This window comes from Chiloscyllium plagiosum, unplaced genomic scaffold (genome assembly GCF_037043375.1).
Source record: "Chiloscyllium plagiosum isolate Xiang-an unplaced genomic scaffold, Cpla_swu_hap1 HiC_scaffold_13, whole genome shotgun sequence".
NCBI lineage: Eukaryota > Metazoa > Chordata > Chondrichthyes > Orectolobiformes > Hemiscylliidae > Chiloscyllium > Chiloscyllium plagiosum.
The window spans coordinates 73,993,948-74,015,709 of record NW_028270151.1 but is presented as its reverse complement, the minus strand read 5'-3'; the positions used below and the strand labels follow the sequence as shown (position 1 = coordinate 74,015,709).

At 41.9% G+C, this 21,762-nt stretch overlaps 1 protein-coding gene across 1 annotated transcript in view; it reads left to right on the top strand.

Moving 5' to 3' along the window:
• The window catches only part of LOC122555783 (heparan-sulfate 6-O-sulfotransferase 1-like), a 269,029-nt gene that overhangs the window by 235,850 nt on the left and 11,417 nt on the right, over window positions 1–21,762 (top strand). The window lies entirely within an intron of this gene.

Genomic DNA, 21,762 nt, shown 5'->3' with positions numbered 1-21,762 from the left:
TGATGCCATTCTGAAGTAATCTCATCTGTCTGTACATGGTCCGTAACCCTCTTCATGTGTCTACCTCAATGCCTCTTAAACATTGCTATATTATTAGCTTCAACCACCTTCCCTGGCAACACGTTCCATGCATATACTACCTTCTATAAGAAAACTTGCTGCGTACATCTCCTTTAAACTTTCCCCCTCTGACCTTAAACCAGTTCCATCCTGGGAAAAAGACTCTGACTATCCAATCTATCCACGCCTCTCAATTTTATATACTTCTGTCAGGTTGCCCCTCAGCCTCTGTTCTAGCAAAAACCATCTAGGTTTGCCCAACCTCTTCTCAAGGTTAATACACTCCAGTCCAGGAAACATCCTGGTAAACCTCTTTTGCACATTCCCCAAAGTCTTCATAACCTTCCTATAGTGTGCACACAATACTCTAAATTAGCCTGACTAAAGTTTTACACAGTTGAACCATGGCTTGCCAACTTTAATACTCAATACCCTAACCGATGAAGGTAAGCATGGCGTATGCCCTCTTTACCACCTTATCCACTTGTGTTGCCACTTTCACACAGCAGTGGACTTGCAGTGTAAGATTCTTCTGTATATCACTGCTCCTAAGTGTCCTGCCATTTACTGTATTCCTCTTGCATTTGGCCTCCCAAAACATGTCACCTCACACGTGTCCCGATTAAACTCTTATCTGCAATTTCTCCAACCAGTTTCCCAATTGCTCTATATCCTGTTGTGTCTTTTGACAGCCTTCCTCACTGTCCACAACTCCACCAATTTTTTGAGTCATCTGTAAACTTACTAATTACACCATCCACATTTTCATCCAAATCATTTATATGTATTACAAACAACAGAGGTCACAGCACTGATCCTTGTAGAACACCACTGGTTGCAGACCTCCAGTCAGAAAGACCTTCACAAGTATCCTCTATCTTCCACGGCAAGCCAGTTTTGTACCTAACCTATCAACTCACTGTGGATCCCAGGTGACTTAATCTTGTTGACCAGCTGACAATGTCAAATGCTTTAGAAAGGTCTAGGTAGACAATATCCACTGCCCTAGCCTCAGTCATCTTTGACACTCGAAAAACTCAATCAAATTTGTGAGACAAGATCTCCCCCACACAAAGTCATGCCAATTATCCCTAATAAGTCCATTATTTTCTACATGTAAGTAAATCCTGTCCCTAAGAATCTTCTCCAATAATTTCCCTACTACTGATGGAAGGTTCACTGGCCTATAATTTCTTGGATTATCCTTGTTGTCCTTCTTAAACAAAGGAAGAATATTGGTTATTCTTCTGTCTTCTGGGACTAGGGAAAGTACAGAGATCTCTGTCAAAGCCCCAGCAATCTCCTCCCTTGCCTCCCTCAGAATCCTGGGATGGAACCCATCAGGCCCTGAGGACAGATATTATCTATCTTAATGTTTTTCAAGACAGCCAACACTACCACCTCCTTAGTATTGACATGCAGTAAAAGATCAATAAACCCTTCCCTAATCTTACCATCAATCAGTTCCTTCTCCTTGGTGAATACCACATGATGTATTCATTAAGGGCCTCACCCACCTCCTCTGGCTCCATGTACAAATACCCATCTTTGTCCTTATCTGGACCTACCTTTCCATTACGTATAAAGTGCCTTGGGATTCTCCTTAAACTTACTTGCCAAGGATCCATATTCCCATTTAGCCCTCTTAATTTCTTTTATAAATTCTTTCCTGCTTCCTTTATACTCCTAAAAAACCTTGTCTGATTTCAGTTTCTTAAACCTTACATGTGCTTCCTTTGTATTTTTGACGAATATTTCAATATCTCTTGTCATCCAGGGTTCCTGAATCTTGCCATTCTTACTTTTCATCCTCACAGAAACATGTTGGTCCTTAACTGATCAACTGGCCTTTAAAAGACTCCTGCATGTCAGATGTGAAGTTATCAATTGCGTTGATAGAGAGAGTACTTTGTTCTTGATATTGAAAGGTGCCGCTGATGCAGTCTGTACTCCAGTCATTCCTTCGGTTTAAATGCACAACAATTTTCAGGTCATGAAGACAGAAAAATCTCAGGATGTAACCTCCCTGTTCTCAGCCTCTTCTTTCCCCACATTTCGTCTGAATAGAAATACTAAGCTCCAAAAAGCCTTAACAAGAATAAATGCTTTTCTTATCACTTTTCACTCCTTGCTCTTCTCCCTACTACTCCTGAGTTCCACAAGCCCTGCACTGCCTCTTCTAAAGGACCATGTGAGAAATAACGTGCATGGGTAACACACTGCCTTGAAGGAAATGCTGGTTGAGCCCAATCCTGTTTCGATTGAAGTGACCTTTCTGTGGGTTTCACTGAAAACCCATTAAAGATACGATGGGTCCAGGTTGACACTTAGAGTCATAGAGATGTACAGCATTGAAACAGGTCCTTCAGCCCAATTCGTCTATGCCTACCAGATATCCCAACCAAATCTAGTCCCATCTGCCAGCACCCGGCCCATATCCCTCCTATACATATTCCCATCCAGATGCCTTTTACATGTTGCAATTGTACTATCCTCCACACTTCTTCTGGCAGCCCATTCCACACACTGACCATCCTCTGCTTGAAAAAGTTGCCCTTTAGGTCTCTTTTATATCTTTCCCTCTCATCCTAAACTTCTAGTTCTGGACTCCCCCAACCCAGGGAAAAGACCTTTTGTATTTACCATGCCCCTCATGATTTTATAAACCTCCATAAGGTCACCCCTCAACCTCCAATACTCCAGAGAAAACAGCCCTAGCCTATTCAACCTCTCCCTCTAGCTCAAACCCTCCAACCCTGGCAACATGTCAGTTTTAGCTGTGTGACAAGTGATTTTACATCATCAGGGCAGAGATTGAATCTGGAAACAAGCCTGTGCAACTTAACGGTCCACGCTGCTGCGCATTTTGTTCTGGATAGCTCCAATCAAAATGTTGCTATATTTACCGCATCCTGATGATTAATTACCTTCTGTTGCAGAAGGGAACGTCATTCTGGTAAACGTGTCACAGGGCACAAAGGATATTCATTACCTGAGATGAAAAGGAAATTTCATCAAGGCTAATGATAAAGGAGCGAACTGTTCGAGTGTAACAACTGTCGTAAAGTTTTGGCATTTTCCTTCAGTTATTTTTGTTCCATTATAAAATAGGAAATAATTACTTCAAAAGATTTTAATCTTTTTTGTTTGCATTGCTTCAAAATTGCAGGTTGACAGGGCTTCAGGGGAGGAGGAGTGGGAATGGTTTCCAACAACTTAGCCTTTCACGTTCCATTAACCGCAGTAATTTCCATTCAGTCCCATTGTTTCCTTCCTCACACGCAGGAAATTGTGAATTCGCTGTGCTTCGTGAAAAAAAATTGTGTTACTTATGCAAACACCAGTGAACATACTTCAGAATTGAGTAAGCAACAGATATGAAGGAAAGGAAAAGACATGGGGATATCTGGGTGAAGGACTGTGAAATATTGGAAGACATTTACATAGGAAGAGACAATAACTTTAAAAGCGGATGAATCCGCAGGCCTGGATGAGATGTGTCCCAGGCTGTTAAGGGAGGCAAAGGAGGAAATATCAAGAGCCTGGGCAGTAATTTTCAAATCTTCTCTGGCCGCAAGTGATGTGGAAGACTGCTTAAGTGGCCAGACCTGTGGCAAATGGAATTCAACCTAAAAAATAGAGATAGTCCACTTGGAGAGGGCTAATAAGGTGAGAGATTACACTATGAACAGTAAGATGCTGGAAAGTATTGATCGGGGCAACTCAGGGTATATAGCCACAGATCCCCAAAGGTAACAGGGCAGATAGATAAGGTTGTTACGAAGGCATATGGATACTTGCCTTTATTATGATATGTATCATAGAATCCCTACAGAATCGAATTGGGATATTCAGCCCAATAAATCCACACTGACCCTCTGAAGTGCATCCTACCCAGACCCATCCCCCCCACTCTATCACCCTGCATTTTCCATGGCTGATCCACCTCGCCTGTACATCCCTGGACACTATGGGCAATTTAGCACAGCCAATCACCAAACGTGCACATCTTTGGACTGTGGGAGGATACTGGAGCACTAGAGGAAACCCACACAGACACGGAGAATTTGCAGATAGTCATCCAAGGGTGGAATCGAACTCAGGTCCCTGGCACAGTGAGACAGCAGTGCTAACCACTGAGCCACCATGCCAAATGCAAAAATACAAGAGCAAGGAGGTTATGCTGGTTAGGCATTGCATTCAGTTCTGGTTACTGGGTTACAGGAAGAATGTAATTGCACCAGCGAAGGTACAGAGGAGATTTAACAAGAGGCTGTCTGGGCAGAGGGACTGAGCTATGAGGAAAAATTCAATCAGGTAGGGTTGCTTTTGAAATAACTTCACAGAGGCTATCACTAAGTCACCCTTTATTTACGCATGGAGAGTCCATAACCTTAGTACTGCCTCATTCGGAGCCAGCTCTCAGAATAAACAGAACCTCTGACACTCCTGTTTATATCTGTCAGCCAGGGCTCCCTGATTTGACCAGGTTAACAGCCCCTCATATTCTACAAGGTTCAGGTGGCTGACCTTGTTACAATCGCTACAGCTTTCTTTGAAGCAGTGAAGGTTGAGAGGGGGCCTGATCGAGATATGTAAGATTCTGAGGGGCTGCATTTGGATGGATAGGATAGCAGTTTTGCCATTGTTAGATGGGTCAATTTCAAAGATTGACCCATCTTTAGATTTAAGTTAAAAGGTAGGAGGCAAAGAGAATAGTTGAGCACAATTCTTATCACTCAGAGGGTGATGAGAATCTGAAACTCACTTCCTGAAAGGGAGTTCTGAAACTCTCAAACATGTAAACAAGATACTCACTTGCTTTGCTGCAGCCTCCTGGGCTATGGAGCAAAAGCTGGTAAATGAGATTAGTATAGTCAGGTCTTTATTAACCAGCATGGGCCAAATGGCCTCCTTGTGTGCTGTAAACATCAATGAGAAAAGAAAAATTTTTCTAATGGTGTAATGGGTAACAATGTCATTCGACTTGCCTCTGTAAAGCTGTGTTGGATTGCCTGCTATCAGCCAGGAAAGCAGCATAACTAGATAACGTGGAGTTTTGGAGAGTCAGATATATCTGTACCAGCTACTGAAGGTCCGAATGCCTGATGAAATGTAGTTGTATTCACTACTGTCCTGCAGTAAACCTTCTTGCTATCTAAGAATAGTGCCATTGCTCGAGATACTGGTGTGTCCTTTTGCCAGTGATCACTAGATATGCCCAGTGCAAAGCAAAGTCCATGGAGGATTGGTGAAGGGCACTGCCTCGAACAAACCTTACCCAGTGCCACATGCTGGTAGACTGACAAATACTGTAAGGTGCCAGCAGTGGCCACCTGGGAAAATGCTACAGGGATAGAGAGTTAATTTGAGGTTCTTTCTCCTGATTCCTATCAACTCTGTAATTATAGGGCAGATAACAGCAGTGCTGTCTTCTCGTCTCATTCCCAGAACTTTGTCGGCCTTCTCAATGCCATTGCAAGTTGCCGATTAAGCACTTTAAAAGTTCACCAACTGCAGCTTATGCAAATGTTGATGTTTCTCAAATTTCTCAGTGCGCCACTGAACAAAGTACTGACCCATAGCCATTTGCTGACAAGTTTGTGTTGTTGATAATGATGTTCAAGTTCCATTGCTAAAAATGCTCACTTCTGTGTAAGTCTTGCTCAGGTAAAATTCGCATTTGCTGATTTGCAAAACTTTAAACAGGGACTGTGCTAATGTCTGTACTGCACTAGAATACTGGAAGTCAATTTTTGAACATATAATTTCTCCTTTCCTTTGTCAATGTTTTCTTCTCCCAAAGGGTTTGGCTTCTCACTGGGTAATGTTCCATGGAAGCTGACTGCCCTTGTCCAAATGACATTTATTCTCATGTGAGCTTCGATATTGAGTGTCTACAGCCTGTTGGCTCTGGAAAGTATTGGAAAGGTGAACTCAATTAGAACTTAACCTTTATACTTGTTTATGTCAGTGGATATCTTGTTGATTATGAATAAGCACAGGAGCACTAGTTGATTTTTCTTTTCTCTTCCGCTATATCTTCACTTGACACCAGCCCCAGAAACTTCACCTGGATCTTCTGGTATGTGTGGTTCAGCCAATCAGTGTGTGACACTGCTCAGCCACAGGAGGGGGTTCATTTCTCACGTCTGTAGGTCACTGTATTTCAGACTAGATCCTGCAATTGCCAATGTAACCAGTTGAGAAAATAGTGATAAATATTGGATGGCCCCTTCCAAATTAGTCAATCACAACAGTTTTATTTCCAGATTGTATGAAGCTGCCATTCTCCCATTCTGTACGCTGGGAGGAAATAGCAAGAGACTGTGATAAAAATGACTGTATATTCCGTACAAAGATCATCATTTAGTCTGATTACTCTGTAGAGCTTCTTATAAATCTCAAGCCAGCTGGTGGCCAATGGGTCCTTCCCAGTACCAAAAAAAACAGAAATTGCTAGAAAAACTTATCAGATCTGGCAGCATTGGTGGAGGGAAAACAGAGTTAACATTGCAGGTCCAGAACTGAAGAGGGGTCTCTCGACCCAAAAGGTTAACTGTTTTCTTTCCACAGATGCTGCCAGTCCTGCTGGGTTTCCCCAGCAGTTTCTGTTCTTTTTGCTGATTTCCAGCATCACAGTCCTTTGTCATTGTATTGTTAAGGTACTTCCCAGTGTTTATGCTTCACATGAGCCTTCTCCTCCCTTATTTTGGTTGAGCACATTAATCTCGTTGTGTTTATCTGGCTTCCCCTGATTTGCACCTGTGCGATTCACTACAACGATTGGGGTGACACAGTGGCTCAGTGGTTAGCACTGCTGCCTCACAGCACTGAATTCTTTGGGCAATGAGAGTTTGCACATTCTCCCCGTGTCTATGTGGGTTTCCTCCGGGTGTTCCGGTTTCCTCCCACAGTCCAAAGATGTGCACATTAGGTATTTTGGCCATGCTGAATTTTCCATAGTGTCCAGGGATGTGCAGGCTCGGTGTGTTAGTCATGAGAAATGAAGGATTACAGGGATAAGGTAGGAGGATGGGTCTAGTTGGGGTGTTTTTTGGAGTGTTGCTGTGGACCCGTTGGGCCGAATGGCCTGTTTTCACACTCTAGAGATTCTATGATTCCATGTGGAAACAAATTCCAACTGCTGTCTGGGTGACAAAAACTCATGAGTTACCTATTGGATTTATTGATAGTGTCTTATTTGTGGCTTTAAGTATTGAACTCTCCCACAAGTGGAAAAACCACTATGTTTTATCCTGTTAAGTTCCATCATATTTTTCTGAAGAAGGGCTTATGCCTGAAATGTCGATTCTCCTGTTCCCTGGATGCTGCCTGACCTGTTGCACTTTTCCAGCAACACATTTTTCAGCTCTGATCTCCAGCATCCGCAGTCCTCACTTTCTCCATATTTTTCAAGGCCTGTGTAAAGGGTCACTGCTCAGTCTTCACCTTTTGTGGGAAAAGAGCCTGTCCTTCGAACATTGTACAACATATGAAGTATCTCGAGAAAGGAACAGAGTCTGATCAGAAATGCTATCAAGAGTTGCTAAGCAGTGGGTGAAATAGAGAGGATCAACAAGGGTGAAGTATAGTGCTGTTGAGGTAACAAACACAATAATAACTTCTACTTTCATTACATCTAGGAACAACACCTAGTGGCACTTGCCAAAGCAAAACCACACACTGGGAAACCGTGGAAACAGATGTTACCAGGTGTAGAGCTTCAGAAAGGGCAAACATAAAGGCTCTGCCACTGGTATTAGAGCAGAACAAGAAGTTAAGAGCAGAAGGTATCAACTGAGATAGAGGACAGGTGACTGCCACCTGGTGTGAAAGGAGGACTTTCTCTTCCCTTTTATTCAGCTCTCTTCCAGCCGATAGATGCATGCATCTATCTGCAAAGTCAGCTTGTCTGTGTAATGACGCATATGCATCTCCTTCAATTATACTGTCACCTGTCAGCCATGAAATATTGAATATGTCCTTTTGAAATGCTCACAATGAGGTTCAGTGGATGGGGATTCATTTAAATATGCCACATTAATATTTCATATTAGGTGATTTTATTTAACGTTTGGTTTCTTAGCCATATTTTCAATAAAATTGAATGTTACACATTGTTTCTTATCCTGCACCCATGTTTTGTAATTTTAATAAAAGCTATTGTTTTTGGGACAATCTCCACCTTAGATGTGGAACTGGAAAGAGAGGAGTTTTCCTCACTCTCTGCTTTCTCATTCCTCTCCTCGCTGCTCCTCATAGAGTTGCCTATGGGGTAAGTAGCTGCAGGCATCCAGTTGGCCATGCCTTGTGCATGAGCCAGGCAACTTACAGTGTCAGCAGAGACCTCCTTCAAAGTACCTGCATTTAGATTCCTCTACTGGTTTCAAACATCTGAGGGGAGTTTTCCAGTTACTTTTTTCCTTTGTTTGTCCTGGAAATTTTCTTTGAGTGCTCTGGCCTCTCTGAAGAGGTTGCATGTTGCAGGGTGATGAGAGGTTTTCTGACATGCTGGTTCAGCCATCGTGGTATGTAGGGTCGGCTCGATGGACCACGACTGTTTACCAGCCTATCAGTTCCATACTGTGGTAGGAACTGCACATTTTGTTCATTTTTGCAGACAGCTAGTGTAACTTCTATGTTGCTGGGCTGTCAAACTTTTTGTTACTGGTTGATGTTCAGAAGAGGCCATTGGCTTTGAATGACGCACAATGACTGTGGGAGCATTACACTTATAACTTGTGCCTTAATGTTTTGTGGATTGTAGCTCCCCCTGTCCTTTAGAAAAATAGCTAGTGTTGTTGTGTGAGCCGATGTGTTATCACGACGGAGAGTATTTCAACTGAACCCAATTTCATGTTCACCCGAATCTGCATGTGAACATTTTCCCTCTGGAGTTGTTCACTGTTGTATAATGTACTGAATATGCTTAGTAACCTGGGCTCTCATGTAATAAACTACAAGTAGTTGAAGACAAGATCCTTTTCTCGTTGGACTACTTGGTGATTTTTCTGCTCTACTGTAAGCCAAGTAGACTGTCTTGACTATCTACCCAACCACATGTTGGTAGTGGTTGGCACCGAACTCTTATCACACACTCATATGACACTTTGCAGTTTCTGAATTTTCTACTCTGTGTCTTTGAGTCTCTACGTCCAGTTGTCATAGCTTTGCAATTGCTGTGTTTTTGTCAGTGAGGCCAACATGTTGTCAGGGGACAAAAACTTTGAGGCTTTACAATTGAACCCCATGAAATAAAAGGAGCTTTGAACTTTTGATTCTAAAGTAAAAAGCAAAGCTGGCAACTGGGAACAATTTAAGTTCAAATTGAAATGAAATTCAATTAACAAATCTGGGCTGTAAAGCTAGTCTTAGTAATGGTGACCATGACAACCATCACTGACGTTTGTAAAAACCCATTGGCTTGCGAAGGTCCTTCGAGGAGAAATCTCTGTTGTCCTTGCTGAGGCTGGTCGACATGTGACACCTGATTTTCAGTAATGTGATTGACTTTTATGTTCTTGAACGCAAATGGTTCATTGCCCAACAAGCCACTTAATCCAAGAGCATGTAGGGATGGGCCACTATCATGAACTTCACTTGAACCAATAATTTAAAAAAAAACTATAATCTCCTAAAATCAGATTTTTTTTTGAAGTATTCCTCATCCTGGAGGAGCAATTTGCAGCCAGTGAACTGGCGCTCCTACTTAGTGCTGTTTTGTACTCCACACCACACTAATTATACTAAACACCATCATTTGTGTTGAAGAGCTTGTGTTCCACCCTCCTCTTATCAATTGTCTGCAGTTTTCATTGGCACCAACCACTGGCAGTGGCTAGCTGTGGTAGTAATCTCTTTATATTTGACACATGCAGCTGTCGGATCTCGGCACACTGTACATAAGTTGAAATTCTTCCAAGTTGCGTGCTGAACCCACTAGTAGGCAACCACATTCTCATGCCAAGACCCTTCGTGTTTAAAACAATCTGTGGGACTGAGAAAGAAATGAACTATTCTGTCCATTAAATATTGAACTGAACCTCGATGCTTTGTAAATGGTGGTTTTTGAACTGTTCATGGCAAGAATCACAGAATGTGGAAACAGGCCCAATAAGTTCACACTGACCCTCCGAAGAGTAACCCACCCAAACCCATTCCCCCACCTTATGTTTACTCCTGACAAATGCACTTAACATTATGGGCAATTTAGCATGGCCAATTCACCTGACCTGCACATCTTTGGATTGTGGGAGGAAACCAGAGCACATGGAAGAAACCCACATGGGCACAGGGCAAATGTGCAAACTCCACACAGACAATCACCCGAGGCTGGAATCGAACACGGTGCCTGGTCCTGTGAGGCAGCAGTGCTAACCACTGAGCCACCGTGCCACCACTACCAGTGAATCCCATATCCGCCACAGTTGAGGAAAGATGGAGTACTGGGATACCAATTAACCCTACCCACCTTATTCTTGATGCTAAATTTGTGCTCCTCGTTCCTGTTTTTACGCAGGATCAGCTTTGGTTGCAGCAAGTGCCATCAGCCAGCTCTTCAGCACTTTGTCCACATTCTGGCGGGGGGCGGGATTCAGTGTACAGTGAGTGTTAGCAGATTTAAAATCCATGAGGAATATCCACGCCAAGTCTGACCCCTTTACAACTGTTATTTCCAGCATGGGTCACTGAATGGAGCAAGGACTTTTGATACTTTCTTTCCCCTGTCCTTCCATGCAATGGCTAGTCAACTGAACCAACCCCTCTCGCTTCCTGCTATTGCTAGCTTAGTACGAGTCAACACCTTGGTACTTTTTGAATTGTGCACTTCTATCATGCACAACTGAGCACTTTCGTGCCTCCTGTGGGCAGTCATATAGCAGGATTGAGTTTTGTGGTATGGTGTGGAGTACAAAACAGCACTAAACTGGAACCCCAGTTCACTGGCTGCAAATTGTTTCTCGAATGAGGAATACCTCAAAACAAAATCTGATTTTAAGATATTATAGTCTTTGTTTTTATTAGTTCAAGTGAAGTTCATGCTAGTGGTCCATCCTTATATGCCCTTGAACTAAGTGGCTTGCTGGGCCATGAGCCATTTGAGTTCAACAACATAAGAGGGCATCAAGGTCATGGATGAAGCATCTTTTTTTAATGTGCATCAGTCACATTTTCGACTAGTTGTCTTTAGATGGGTCAATATCCCGGAATTCCCAGACAGCACAGTGGATATACTTACACACCAAGGACTGCAGCAGTTCACAAAGAAAGCTCACTTGGAGATAGGCAATAAATGTGGGAATAGCCAGTGACACCCACATCCTATGAATGAATAGCCAGAGAGATGAAAACCAGCATATTCCACGTTAGCATTGAGGGAAAAGAAAATTCCTGATCAATTTTTACTTTAAAAGCGCATGGATGAGCTGTGAACTTGCTGCTGCTTAATAACTAAGAGCTTCATGTCATACAAAGAGAAGTGGCAAATTTCTTCCTCAGTCCAGGTTAACTGACCCCAACCGGGCATTATGTTGCAAGTTGCACTCTCCAGCCTGACAAAATGGAGTCAGCCAGAGTTTCTCCTCCTGATGTGTGAACAGAAAATGCTTGAAATGTTCTCGAGTCAGGGAGTAACTTTGGAAAGGGAAACAGATTTAACATTTCAAGTCAATGTACTTTGATCAGATGAAATGTCACTCACCTGAATGTTAACTCTATTTCTCTTTCACTCTCCACAGTTTGCACTTTGACTTGCTGAGTGTGGGCTGCAATTTGTTTATAGTTCAGTTTTACAGCACATTTTTCCTTTCTATTGCTGCCTGCTTTTTGTCATTTATGTTAATAATTTGGATGTGCACATAAGAGGAATGTTTTGCAGATGATACCAAAATTGGCAGTGTCGTTGACACTGAAGAAGATTATTTCAGAGTACAACGAGACCTTGATCAGATGGGCCAAGGGTCAATGCGAGGTGTTGCATTTTGGTAAGACAAGACAGGGCAGGACCCATACAGTTAATGCTAGGGTCCTGGGGAGTGTTGCCGAACAAAAAGAGCTTGGGGTGCAGGTTCATAGTTCCTTGAAAGTGGAGTTGTAGGTAGACAGGTTGGTGAAGAAAGAATTTGGTACGTTTGCCTTTAATGGCCAGTGTATTGAGTGTAGGAGTTGGGATGTCATGTTGGTGAGGCCACGTTTGGAACACTGCATTCAATTCTGGTCTCCCTGGTATGGGAGAGAGGGTGCAGAAAAGATGTAGAAGGATGTTGCCAGGGTTGGAGAGTTTGAGCTAAAGGGAGAGGCTGAATAGGCTGGGGCTTGGTTTCCTGAAGGGTCAGAAGCTGAGGAGTAACCTTCTAGAGGTTTATAAAATCATGAGTGAAATGGATAGGATAAATAGACAAGGTATTTTTCCCAGGGTAGGGGAGTCCAAAACTAGAGGGCATAGGTTTAAGGTAAGAGGGGAAGGATATAAAACGGACCTAAGGGGCAACTTTTTCACACAGAGTATATGATGCTGCCAGAAGAAGTGGTGGAGGCTGGTACAATTACAACATTTAAAAGGCATCTGGATTGATACATGAATAAGAAGGGATTAGAAGGAATATGGGCCAAGTGCTGGCAAATGGGACTAGATTAATTTAGGATATCTGGTCGGCATGGACGGTTGGACTGAAGTGTCTGTTTCTGTGCTGTAAGTCTCTATGACTGTGATGGCTATATAACAATTTCCGGCTGGGAAACATTCATTCTTGAACATTTGGTGGAAGAGGTTCAAGTTTGCCCCCTCTCCCCATACCAATCATGTTCTTGTGCAGAGAGTGGTGACTTGGCCAATTTATTGGCAGACAGCTGGTGTATGTGACTGTCTTGTAGCTTATAGTGTGGAAAGGAGAAGCAATGTGTTTATCAATTAATCTCCCAGTTGAGACTTCAAAATTATTCAATATTCGGGCAGGGGCGCACTGGGATAGGGAATAATGTGAATGTGGATCCTTGCAGATTTAGATTGACATTGGTAACCTTTCACTACTATAAATCAATCTTTGCACCATTTGCCATTAACCTGTCTCTATTGGATTTGCCAGGTTTTTTTTATATAACAAAATGTCACTACTGTTGTATTTCTTAATGAACTTGAGGCAGTTCTTCGTGTTCTCAGTTGTATTAACCCCACACGCTCAGGATATTTTTTGTACATGTGATTTCTCATGACTTGGAAGTCAGAGGTTGTATAGAAACAGTCAAGACAATTCAACTCTAACTTCATCATTGAGAATAATTGCTGATCTCTACCTTCATTCTCTACTAATTAAATAGTTGATTTTAAGAGCTGTCAGAGCCACAATAGGCCAAATGTCTGCCTCCGTCACTATATAGTTCCAGAATAGATTCACTTAATGCTAATGCAGCAACATTAATGTCCATATCTGCCCAGTGACTACTCAATAATGGATTAACTGTACTTACTAGAAATGGCCAAAGCATCTTAGCTGTGCATTTACACAGAATGACACTGGTGTGCAACACTGCAATAACATTGTGTAACTTTTGAACTGTGCATATCCTTTGCTGGTTATTGTTGTGGACAAGTCGAGTCGGTCAACCGTGAATAAGCAGTGCTATCTGTTCATTACGCTGGCACTTGGCCACAGATCTTTTAGGGGCCTTTACACTGGAACCTAATTTAATCATAAAGCCTTTGGCACAGTGCCTACTGACACCTCAGCAAATAGAGCAAGCACTTGTGTATCTCATTATCGAGTGAGATTGAAAAATCCTTACTTGGAGCAAACCGAGTCTGAATCAGGAAGCCTGGGTTAGGATGTTTATTGCAATGTCAAATCATGTACAGAACTTCACATAAAGAGAGGAGTAGAACAGTCTGATTTCAAGAATGTGATTTTAAAAAGACAAACAAAATTGTTTAAATCTCCAACAAGAATTTAAGTCCAAAGAAATGGGACAGTACAATTGTAGAAGATAGTTTTCAGTGCCAGAGAATTTGTTTGTGTAGTCCTTTAGTCTTATTATGCAAAGCCTTATTTGTATTGGAATGGAAAAGCCCTCCTATTTTCTGGCATTGTTAGTCGGTGCTCGTTGCAGATGTACAGCAACATTATGTTGTAAATGGTAATGGTTACGAAGGGCTCATGCTTCAGTTACATTGGCTCCACCAATTGTCCCAATGTGCCCCATGGTCTTGTGGATGGAGACAAAGCATTCTACTTTATCTTTTGAAGTGAGGGATGTATACCTACCAGTTTGCTGAGGTCCTAGAAACCACACCTGACCAAATATCATTGTATGCATTGCTATTAAGCAAAAACCCTTCTTATTTTCGAAGTACAATGCATTTTCTGTGGATACACTAAGATGGTGTATGCTCTACCAATAAATATGCCAAAGGCAACGGGGAATTAGTAGCAGCAAATATCCAACAACCCTTAACCACAACCAAATACTGGGAGAGGTGGAAAATATCACGATATATCAGGAATTGTCATCTGGGAACAAATATCCCATTTCACTGGTTTTCAGTGCAGAGTTTCTTGAGGAGACACTGGTGGAATGAAACTTCCAGAGGGGCAACACAACCCAAAGAGCAACATGCTGATTTGCATATTATTGCCTGGGTTCCATCAATAAAGGGGTGCTATCCAGTTTATACTTTAATAGCTATTCAGTTAAATTGTAGCTGATCCACACCTAAACTCTTTTTTGTTTTGCATCTTATCCCTCATTACTTTTATCTAAAAACAAAAATCTTTCTACATCTGTCTTGAAAGCTCCAATTGTACCAGCATTCAAACCAGACAGGCTAGACTGGAAGGAAATGGGGCAGCGATCGATATTTCAACAGAGGTTAGTGTCAGAAAGGTGCTCCCTGATTTTACTCTGGAATGGACAAACCCCTACTTTTTCAGTCTGTAAACCTTGGATCTCCATGGCCCTGCAAGACTAAGTAGGTTTTTTGTGTGTATCATATCATTTCTTTTTCATATTAACAATGGTTTTTGGATGGTTCAGAAAATTTACATAGTGAGAAGGGTTTTTCATAGTCAGCTCTCAATTTCTTCACTTAGTTCATAGCATCATAAAGCCCAGACAGAGGCCATTTGGTCTGTGGTGCTGGTCAGTTGGTCCTGTTACTCTCTGTTTTGCCCACAATCCTGTAGATTGTTCCTTTTCAATTGTATCTCCAATTCCTATTTGAAAGCTACTATTTAAACTACTTCCACAACTCTTTCAGCTTGTGCATTCCAAATGGTAATGATTCACTCCATTAAATTAAAGAGGTTTTTAATCTATATCCTATGGTCAATAGGCTTTGTGCTGATGGAAATGATTTCTCAGTGGTAATTCTAAACGCCTCTATTAAGTCTCCCAATAACCTTCTCTGCTCAAAGGAGAACAATTCCAGTCTCTCCACATTACTAATGCAGTGGGATTCCCATTCCTAAAAGTCTGTGAACAAAAAAGGACTTGCTTCTTTTTGATGAGATTTTCAACACAATAAGAATATATTCCATTGGGTAGCCTGCATGTCATTTATTCTGTGCTGCCTTTAGACTTCATGGCTATACAGTGTAGTTCTTACTGAGTCACAGGACAGTTGTGTTAACAATGCTGAGACTTTATTATTTGAGTTGCGTAAAAGATGTGCCGTTTAGTTGGATTGGCCATGTTAAATTGCCCACAGTGTTGAGGTATCTGCAGGCTAGGTGGGTTAGCTATAGGAAATGTAAGGGTGACAGGGACAAGGTTTGGGGGTGGGTCTGAGAGGGGTGTTGTTCAAAGGGTCGTGTGGACTCAATGGGTCAAATGGCCTGCTTCCACACTGTAGAGATTTTATAATTCTAAAACATCAGACAATCTTGACAGCTTAAAACCTGGGAACCCTACCAACATGTGAACAATAACGGAGCCGTAGAGATGTACAGCACAGAAACAGACCTTTCAGTCCAACTCATCCATATTGGCCAGATATCCTAGATAAATCTCGTCCCAGATACCAGCACCTGGCCCATATCCCTCTCAGTCCTTCCTATTCATACACCCAACCAGAGGCCTTTTAAATATTGCAATTATACCAGCCTCCTCCACTTCCTCTGGCAGCTCATTCCATACACGCACCACACGTGAAAGAGTTGCCCCTTAGGTCCTTTTTAAATTTATCCCCTCTTACCTTAAACTTATGCCCTCTAGTTTTGGACTCTCCCACATGGGGAGTGTCTCTTTACCCTATCCATGCCCCTCATGATTTTATAAATCTCTATAAGGTCACCCATCAGCCTCCGATGCTCCAGGGAAAATCGCCCCAGCCTAATCAGCCTCTCTCTATAATTCAAATCCTCCAACCCTGGCAATATCCTTGTAAATCTTTTCTGAACCCTTTCAAGTTTCACAACATCCTTCTGATAGCAGGGAGACCAGAATTGTACACAATATTCCAAACGTGGCCTAACCAATGTCCTGTACAGCCGCAACATGGCCTCCCAACTCATAGTTTCAGTGCTCTGACCAATAAAGACATAGCAAACACCTTCTTCGTTATCCTGTCTACCTGCGAATCCACTTTCAAGGAGCTATGAACCTAAACTCTCAGATCTCTTTGTTCAGCAACACTCCGCAGGACCTTACCATTAAGTGTACAAGTCCTGCCCTGATTTGCCTTTCCCAAAATGCAGCACCTCACATTTATCTAAATTAAACTCCAACTGCTACTCCTCAGCCCATTGGCCCATCTGATCAAGATCCCTTCTGGACTAATCATCTGTCCCCCATAATTGTGACATTTTGTGCATCACAGGACATAAACTCACCATCTAAAATCCACATGAAATTGTAGAAAAAAACAAAGCAAAACAAAAATATGGGCTCAGGCCAATTTGGGAGGAAACTATCTGAGAAATTGTTCTTTGGCCTGTCTAAATCAAAAATAGTCAAAGAGATCAGTCTTTGAGGTACTGCAAAGGCTCTAAGTGGCCGCACTATGATTGCCTATCTGAAAAGTTCATCAAGATCACAATGGCAATGTGAGAAAGCCTTCAAGGTGTTGACACGTGTTGAATGTTATTTTAGTTACTGCGGTTTACAATCTGAGAACATGGGAAATAATCATGTAAAGACTATTGTAACGAAACAATCACTATAAATCCTCTAGAGAATTAAGGAGGGCGTTCTTTATCTGTAAGTTTGAAGCTCACTACCATTGAGAGTACAAGTTCATTGATAGGATAAACTCATGAGAGAGGAAGCAGTGGAAGGATGTCCTGATTGGAATAGATGTTCAGGGTGGAAACAGACTTATGCGAAACATGATGACCAGCAGGATGCATTTGAGACAATGGCCCATTTCTGGGCAATAATCACTGTGAAGTTTTAATTTTATGTCTTAATCAATCTAGGGCAGTAATCAAGTTCTTAAAGCCCCTGAAGGTGAAAAGGCCCAGAGATAACCAATCCAACTTGAAGCATCCCCACTATGGAGAGAAAAAATTGGTGGCTTCCGTAACTGGAAGAAAGACTTGCATTATATGACAACCACTGGACATTTCAAAGCATGTCACAGTCAATAAAGCACTTTCTTTTGAAGTGAATGAATGAAACACAACAGTCAATTTAGAGCAAACTCTGATAATCAGCAATGTGATAATAACTAAATACTTCTTCTGATAGTGTTGAAATTATCAGATACTTATTTTGGTAGAAAAAGGGATAGAGTATAATCTGGGGCTTAATGGGCCTTGACACCAGATGGGTAGCTCTGAATCATCTCCCATATGTTCTGGTACAAGCCCATTTTAGGCCTTATAATGTATTCAGCTTGCTGTGTTCAGCTTTGGTCACTGCCTCACAAAAGAACATATGCACAAATTGGAGAAAGTTCAGACAGCATCAACACTGGTGCCAAGTACAAAGATAGTGAGCTTCAAAAATAGGTTTCAGAAGCCTTGCCTTGAAGAAGGATTTGAAAAGGGAGAGGGAGTACCTTATGAGGTTACCTAAAGGGTTAAGTGCTCTGGATAAGCCAGACCCCAAGGCTCACTGCTACTTCAAAGTCAATAAAATAGAACACAAGGTCACAAATGCAAGTCAGTGAAAAGAACATTTAAAATTAACACCACGCAGAAAGTTCTGTTATTTAAAGAGTGGTAAATGTTTGGAGCCATCTATTGGACAGGGGGACAGAAACATCAGGATGTTTGAACCGTCTGTCTAGGTGCTGGAAGGAAGGATGGCTTTCAAATTGCCAAATCGCTCATTTCATCAAAAGAGGAAATAATTATGACAGTGCTCCTTCACACAGATCTACACATCATAATTTTCAACCGCTCTCTGAAAACTATTTGCTTCTCAGCAGCTTTAATCCCCGTGCTCTTTCTGAACGTATGTTTATGTCTTGCTTGGGTCTTTGTCTGTAATCCTTGATGATGAACATGAAGGGAATTTTCTTCAATATATTGGGAGGGGGTTGAGGTGAAGTGTCATGGGAGCTACATCTTGAGCAAGGAAATCCCCGTCTCCCTTAGTTAAAGTCACCAGATTGAGAACAGATTATCTCCACTTGCATCGGTGGCATTGAGACTGATTCTGTGTCATCCTCACCTCTGGGCTCTGTCTACTTTGGATTGAAGCAAGAGTCTTCTAGCTCTCAGTAGCTCACTGAGAGGAGCTCTGCGGATTTTCCATCACCTATGCTGCATTCCCTTTTGCTCCATTGGTTATTGAGATGACCAAACTGAGGTATAATCACCCATGTGGATATAGCATCCTCTAGTGGTGGCCTCTGGTACAACAAGCACTTCCAGCTTGTCGAGTTTTAAGCATTAAAGTTAGGTTCAATATATTGCTCAGTGTGAAACTACCTCTTTCCTAACAGTGTGTATGTGCTTATAAAGTGAACAGAAATTGTCCCCATTATAATGCCACTAAGTTCACCTGGTAGCTTTTTTCAACAAAGTCACTGTCGAGAGATGAGATGAAAATGTCCCAGAATCTACCTCCACAATTGAATTGACAAATCTCAGTCAGAGCAGCAGTTGGACCAGCTCGCCGTGGATTCTTCTGAAGGCAACTGGTTGTGCAGCTCCTGATCCCTATCCAGTAATCCTTCCTGTTGACTGTATGCATGAGCCTGCTATGAATGGGACTAGTTTCTTGTGTGACTCCCACTTTTTGTTAAGCAGGCTGCAGACTCCTGAGGGGGATGTTTAATCACCAATGGAAACTGAGCAGAATGCAGCGACAATGTACTACTTCATTTCCTCTTTCATTTCAGTGCTGCAATGACCTCAAGGCTGTTGAGTTTCCAGATTTGCTGAAGAGTTCATCCAAATACTAGGGATCCTAGCCCCCAGTAGGTCCTATGACAGAGGCTAGCTCATTGAAACTAAAGGCAAGATTTACACCCCTAAATCCCCAATGTTTGGGCAGAAACAGAGATGGACAGGTACATAATTTTGCACCTAGGAGAAAGTGATGACTGCAGGTGCTGCAGATGAAAGCTTATGCCCAAAACGTTGATTCTCCTGCTCCTCGGATGCTACCTGACCTGCTGTGCTTTTCCGGCACCACACTTTCTGACATAAATTTGCACCAATGGCCGGTATGTGGTTTATTAGTGCCCAATAAAAACTATTGAAAATGCAGTGGGATAGTTTGCTGAGAGAAAATGGTTGTTTTTGTACCTCTCGAGTATTAAATCTATGGATTTGGTCATGAGTAGCTTCCTTTCTTTTGGTTTAAAGTATACAGTCAAGCAGTTCAATTTGCCACACCATTGTGAAATTATTTAACAGTTCACGGGGCAATTCCACACTTTTCCGAGGTTAATTATATGGATTTTTTTTTAATATTGAGCATACTGCCAGAAAAAAACATCCATAGTTTAAAAAGTAGAGGCATAGAATCTAAGTGCAAGGAGATTTTATTTGGCCTTTACAAATCACTTAGAGCCTCAGCTGGAGTACTGTGTTCAATCCTGGGTACCACACTGCAGTTCTTGGAGATGATGTAGAGGACACTAGCTGGAGTGATACAGACTGAAGTTAGTTCTACTCAAAGAAAAGGTGATGAGAAATTGAGTAGCAGTGTTCCAAACTATGAAAGGTTTTGCCTGAACCGTTACCACTTACCAGAGGTTCGATGAACAGGGGTGATAGATTGAAGGAAGTTGACAGAAGAAGCAGAAAGGAAATAAGACTGTTTCTATGCAGCCAGTTGTTCTGATCTGCAGTGGGCTGCTAGAAGGTGTTGTGGAAGCCAATTTAATGATGCCTTTCAATGTAAATTGGATAAATGGTGGGGGCAGTGGAGAGCGACAGGACAAAGGGGCGTAATGCTAATTGATTGGCTGATTGAAAAGATGTAGTACAGGTACAATGGGTTAGACAACCTATACTTAAGATTCAATAATTTTGAATTAGTTTCACATGATTGTAATTTCTGCTTTAAAGATATGCTAACTCAGTTTGAAGGATCATTCAAAGTGTTGCACGTGGGTTGTCTCTGAAGTGATGTTACTGTCATGTTTGCAGCTACAACCGTCATCACAGCACAGCAAGATTCCACAAACTACTTGCACATTTGTTTTTGTGGCACTGGTTGAGAAGGGAATGTTGTTCTGGATTCTTCTTCCTCATTAGATTAATCCCATATTATCTTTCCCGTTCCTAAGCAGGCAGAGAGGGCACCTTGCTTGAACATGATATCCAACCAAATCATGCTTTCCCTGTAACATTTTCTACCAGTCTCAAACAATGTCACCTAAAACAGATAGATGACCAACACTGATGATACTGTGTGGGTTCTTGATGTTTCCAAAATGGCTGCTGCAGTTTCACCAGCAAAGTGTGGTATGTCCAAACAATAATTGGATTTGAGCTGAAGTCACGTCGGCCAGACCAGCTAAGGATAGTCGTTTCTTCCCTAAAGGGCATTAGTGAATCAGATGGGTTTTTCCCACTAGTCCATCCAGTTTGGTGTCCTAACCAATAAATTAGCCTCTCCATGTACTTGTTCTTGGACTTTCCATAATGTGGGTGATTTCCCCCAGTGTAAATGACCACATTTGGATATTTTCTTCTTCTAATCTTATGGCACAAAGGCCATTTTTGTGGTAATGTCTACTTGTTTACCCCAAGATTTCCACAATGGGGAGGCATAAATGTAGATAATCACCAATAAATTCAGTAGGAACTACAAGGGGAACATCTTTACTAAGAGTGATTAGAATGTGGAGTTTAATGCCACAGCAGAAGTTGAGGAGAATAGTATAGAGGTATTGAAAAGGGATATGACGGGGAAAGGACAACTCAATCAGAGGTACGACATAGTAACATGATTCTAATTGTTGAGTTATCAGGTTGGAAAGTGTCATGGCAAAACTAGGGGAGGGAAGATCAAAAGGAATATATTTGCATTTATAATAGTTTAATTGGTAGGGTGATAGGAAATTGTAAAACAATTTGCAGTGGAGGACTGTTTTTATGTGGGCAAAAACAGCAGCCATTTTGTCTCTCATAAATTTTTTGCAAACTGATAGAGTCGTAGAGGTCGACAGCATTACGAACAGGCCTTTCAACCCATTTCGTCTGTGCCGGTCAAAACAAGCATTGACCTATTCTAATCCCATTTTCCAGCTCTTAACCTTATATGCCTTGGCATCGCAAGTGAACATCTAAATATATGTTAAAT